General features: G+C 39.6%; 1 pseudogene; it reads right to left on the bottom strand.

The window, feature by feature from the left end:
- Positions 1 to 3,739: 3,739 nt before the first annotated feature.
- On the bottom strand, positions 3,740 to 5,323 carry LOC101429398 (CCR4-NOT transcription complex subunit 7-like; annotated as a pseudogene).
- Positions 5,324 to 5,716: the final 393 nt, after the last annotated feature.

Below are 5,716 nucleotides of genomic sequence, written 5' to 3'. Positions count from 1 at the left end.
TGTCCTAGACTTTCTACACAATGGCCAGAGCCAGCCAGGTGTGGTGCAGGTTGCAGGGGTCCATGTGATGATGCCACTGTCATGAGAATGGTTGATGGCTGGCAATGAGGGCGGGCAGCCGGGGGCTCTGTTTTCTTGGTTTCTGCTGCAATTTCTCAGTGACCCCACTGAGATTATTGTACAAATCCCAAAAAGATAAAGATTATGTTTGTAAACTAATCTGTTCCTCTGGGTGTGATTGCATTAGATTCAGCGGAGATGTCTTTGATTAGATTACATATTAAGATTAGGCTTTTATATTTGACTATGTCAGAGGCCGTGACTCAGGTTGAGCCCCTGCCTCCTTGCTGGGCCTGATATAAATGGACACTCATTCAAGGAGACACCCAGGGAGAGAGAGAGGGCCCCAGGGAGAGATGAGCCATTCGCCTGATAGTGTGCAGCTGACCTTGGGAAGAGAACAGAACAGCTGAGACGAATACAGAAAGCCAGGAAAGGAATGAGCCCTATGCCAGGAGAGAGAGGACGCCCTGAGAGATAAGCCCTATGGCAGCCTGCAGCCAAGATCAGGAAGAAATTGGGCCCGTGAAGCCTCAGAGGAAGAAGGCCAGAGGGGAAGGCTGAAACCCAGCAGAGATCACCCGCCATCTTGCTTCCACACATGGCAGCTGACCTTGGCGAGAAAGCACCCCTTTGGTACCTCGAGTTGGACTTTCCACAACCTTGGACTGTAAGCTTTACCCCAAATAAATACCCTTTATGAAAGCCAACAAATTTCTGGTACTTTGCATCGGCACCCCTTTGGCTAACTGCTACGCATCACAGTAGCAATAGGCATCTTTCTCACAAACCTTCTTGTGCTATCCCTGGTATGAGACAGACACAAGAGAAAGAAATCCCATTACTACATTAGTTATAATTGCACACCTTAAGTTCTTTTTCCTTAGTTAATACTTGTATATTTGTGTCTAAATCAAAATCTACCTAATAGTATTTCCATCTACATTCAATTTTATTATTCTACTTCTCCATGCATTTACAGTATGTATAATTCTATTGCTCTGTTTATTTGTTCCTAACTTCAAATATTTATTACCATTTCTTTTTGGGGGTAGGGAGTGGAGGGGAGGATTTCAATTGGTTTTCAACTTGCAAGAAATCAGTTTGTATTAAATGTGTCATTATTTGATCTTTTTGAGAATGCTTTATGGCCATTTCAATAAGTTGTATATGTTGAGCCCATTCCAGTCACAGTAATTTCAGCCAAGTTGTTGTGCATTTGTCCGAAGCACCAGAGTGGTTGGACAGTATAGTTATTGGAATTCTGTTAAAAATAAGTAGTCCCCCAAACATGTTTTTCTTACTGTCTGTCAAAGACCTTTGCTGTTTCTTTTTGTTTTACCATTTGAGGGAGAAGCTCTAGTCCTACTTTTCCTCTTAAATAAGTTAATGGATCCGTGCAGTGTAGAAAGAGGAAGTTCACAAAAAGTCCCCAGAAATGCCGTGGGTGTGTATGTGTGTGTGTTGTGTGAGATGTATATAGTTCCTATGGGTTTCTTTTTCCCCAGGCCCTGTTGAGAAAAGGATCTGATGGGAGCAGGGGAAGGAACGACCCCATCCCAAATTGGCCCCATGTCTCAGGACAACAAAGGCTCGACAGGTGACGTTCTTGGTACGTTCCCAGAACTAGGCCACTGACAGGCTGGAAAGAGCACAGTAACCATCAATCAGCAAAAAAAAAAAAAAAGTGATTAGACACTCACAAGAAAATGTGTGGAGCAGAGAAGTAGAGTAGGCAGTGATGAAAAGCACAGAGTTTGAATTAGAAAGGCTTAGATTTAGATCCATCACTTACCAGCAGTGGTGCCTGTGTAAATTTCTTATTTTTAATCCCTGATACGAAAAATGAGATCACAATAGTTCTTGAGTCACAGGATAATGGAGATGGGGAGAGTGTAAGCTACAATGCAAACCACTATCCATGGAGTGCAGCAGTGCTCCAAAATGTATTCACCAAATGCAATGAATGTGCCATGATGATGGAAGAGGTTGTTGATGAGGGAGGAGTGGGGTGAGGGGGGTGGGGAGTATATGAGGAACTCATATTTTTTTAATGTAACATCCAAAAAAAAAAAGAAAGAAGAAAATAATGTAATAATAAGGGTCATAGGTTAATTATATTAATTTTTAATAAAAAAGTTTAAATAAATGATTTTTATCATTTTTAATTGTCATACCATTTGATTAAATGCCCATTGAATACCTCTCTGTGTATGAAAATTCAATAGCTATGGAAAACAATTTTTTACATAAATGGGGTCAAACTACATATGGTATTCCATTACCTGACTTATTCACTTGCCTAAATGTGGTAGACATGTTCTAAGCCAAAAGATATAAATCTACATCATCTTTAAAAAAAAAATTCTCAGAAGAGTTTTGAGTCTACTTAATATCTGAGTGGATATATTTGAAAGAACTCTACATCAAGTATTTCACAAAAAGAAAAATATTTTCCAGGCAAAATATTTGTTTTTGCACAACTAATTTTCTTCTCTTCACATTTACCTATAGCCTGGTATACTTGTACATGTAACCTAACTCTATAACCTTAGAGTAGAATGGGATGCATGACATTTCACATTCTATAACTAACTTCCTTTATTTGAGGAACTGATCTCCACCTTCTGGCACTTAAGGATGGTCTACCCAATATAAATTTGATTTAACTACTATACCAGATTTAATTCCTTTAGAATTCAACCCCCTTTGTAAGCCTCAGTTTACTAAAAAAGCAGTAGTCCAATCCTACACATTTGGAATCAGAAAGCTGAAGAATGGCATGAGCAAGTAATATTTTTACCAGCAGTTAAATGCCTATGAGAAGGTAATGCCAAGGGAAACCTAACATAAGGATTCCTTGACTTGGCTGTAGCAGCACAAATGTGACTGGTGTCTAATTTGTGTGCTCTTGGATAAAAGTTGACAGCCTCTGGCTTCCATTCTCTGATCTAAGAAACAACATGATTGGACCTACATTTAAGTTTTTAAAGTAGTGATTCCATGAAGTGCTAATTACTTTATTTCCTTTTGAATTACATTTCAAGATAATACTCTTGAATATTTTCATTTGACTATGGTAGATATGACTTATGTGGTACCTCTAAACTTATTTTCACTTAATAGATGCTTTTATTAGTCAGTCAAAGGGGTGCTGATGCAAAATACCAGAAACTGGTTGGTTTTTATAAAGGGTATTTATTTGGGGTAGGAGCTTACAATTACCAGGCCATAAAGCATAAGTTACTTCCCTCACCAAAGTCTTTTGCCACATGTTTGAGCAACATGGCTGCCAATGTCTATAGGGTTCAGGCTTCCTGAGTTCCTCTCTTCCTGGGACTTCCTTCTCTTTCCTCACAACCAACTCTTTGTGCTTACTTCCCAGGGCTCCAGTTCAAGACTCTAGCATCAAAACTGCAATATCAAAACTCCAACTCTGCCCTTTGCCATGTCTTTTATCTGTGATTCCCACCAGTGAGGACTCAATACCCTCCTGATGTGGCCCAATCAAAGCCCTTAATCATAACTCAGACAAGTTTACAAATATAATCCAATATCTATTTTTGGAATTCATAACCATGTCAAACTGCTACAAGATTTATTGCCCAGGAACTTGCCAGAAATAAGATTTTTAATACTCTGAATCTAAAAACTAACTGGGAAAATGACATGGATGTCTTCATCCTTCTCTCATTTTGAAAAAGGCCATTACTGTCAGCAATGAAGCAGCTCCTGCCTGATGTGTCATACTACCTGTCCCAGCTCTAACTGATCAGCAACTTCCTGTAACCCACCTTTGAGATATTTGCAGCTCTTCATGTGATACTTCACATCATAAGTGACAGGAAGAAACAATTGAAGGAGCTCAAAGAAGGATTTTGACTAAATGACCAAAGTCCTAACCACTAGGAAACAATAACAATTTCACCCCTTCACAGAGGACAGCTCTGGATGTCAGAGGACTTTCTCCTAAGTACTGGGTCTCAATTCCTTCTTCTTCATGTTGTTAGTAACTCTATGGAGTTCTGGGCACACACGTCCTCTGCCAAATTGAACTTAAAATTAAGCTGCCACCTTGAAGTTCCTGGAGGGTGTCCTCTTTGCTCATTCATAAGCATCAGTCCTACCTGAATTATCTAACAAGTCTACATTCCACCGCAGGAGCTGGCACTGATAGTCAAGGTTGCCCCTGAATTCTCCAATGGGTCTTGTCACCACACCTGAAAACTCGGTGTCCACGGCAATGTAATTATATTTTCTTATAATTGAAAATTTTACTTCATCTCTTCATCCAGGTTGCAAGCCCAACCTTGACACATTCTTTGGCTATGAACTACAGTTGCTGCTGGCAGAGTGATGGCACAAGGGAGTCTAGAGGCAAAGCATTAAAATGTTATACTTGATCGGAGAGTCATATTATAAAATACTTTATCCTTTATTTGTGTACTTGTGTCCCTGAGCTCACACTCTTCCTCCTTTTCCTCCTCCTCCTCCTCGCCATGGAGACAGCAGTGGCGAGGGCAGCAGGGGCAGCAGGTACCTCATAGGCACCTCTGCTGCTGCACCATCACTTATCTACACCATTGCTTTTTTAAGTGACTAGAGAGAGTTTTATTATATGCACTTTATATGTAATTATAATAATTTACACATCCATATCTCACATGTGGATCATTAATTTGCATCTATTTTTTAGTAATTAAAAACAATTCTGGAATCCATATCAATATGCTTATGGATACACCTTTCCGTATAAGTGCATTTTTCTCTGCGAGGCAAAGTCCATGATATGGGGTTGCAGGTCAAAGGATCCTTAAGTATTCATATCTTAACTAAATTGGTGTTTAAAAAAAAAAATAGCTGGTCTATGCTTGAGACCAATGCGCATTATGGTCTTAATAATTTTCTCAAGATGCTCCTCACATATCATGCATTCTTGATTTTGTTTCTCTTTAGTAATGTAAATCTACACAGGTAGAGTGAAACTCGACAACATCAATCCCTTCGAGAAGCAAACAAACAAATGCAGTATCTTCATGTATTAGTTTTCTGGCTGCTAAAACAAATACCATACAATGGATTGGCTTCACAACAGGAATTCATTGGTTCATGGTTTCAGAGGCTGGAAGGCTGGCCTCTTCTTGGAGTCAGTATCTTTGGCTGGCCAGCAGTCTTGGGGTTCCATGGCTTTTCTGTCATATGGTGACAGCCCCTCCTTTCTCTTCCAGACTCTGTTGACTTCCAGCTTCTGGCTGTTCCTCATGGCTTCTCTCTTCCATGTCCAACTTCTTTTGTTTATAAGAAATTCAGAAGGACCTTAGATTTTTAATTAGCTCTTGGTGGGTAGGAAGGACTTCTATTGAGATAGAAACTGCAGAGGGAGGAGTAGAATTTGATAAAAGATAATGTGTTCTGCTTAGATGTATTCCTTTTGAGATGTTTAGGTGAAGTAAAGTTGGAGATGTACACACCAAAACTGGCAAGTTAATTTTGGGGAGATTTTGGAATGGCAATTGGAAGAGAGGGGGTCCATAGATCTTTTGAAGCAGAATATGGTTTCTGGACCTAAAATGTTTGAAACCATTTGATTTGAAAACAGCAGAGCTGCTAACCTATAGTTTTTTAAGTTTGACTTTCCTCTTGTTGAAAGGATGCT

Source organism: Dasypus novemcinctus, chromosome 5 (genome assembly GCF_030445035.2).
Source record: "Dasypus novemcinctus isolate mDasNov1 chromosome 5, mDasNov1.1.hap2, whole genome shotgun sequence".
NCBI classification, from domain to species: Eukaryota; Metazoa; Chordata; class Mammalia; order Cingulata; family Dasypodidae; genus Dasypus; species Dasypus novemcinctus.
This window is presented reverse-complemented; position numbering and strand designations above follow the sequence as displayed.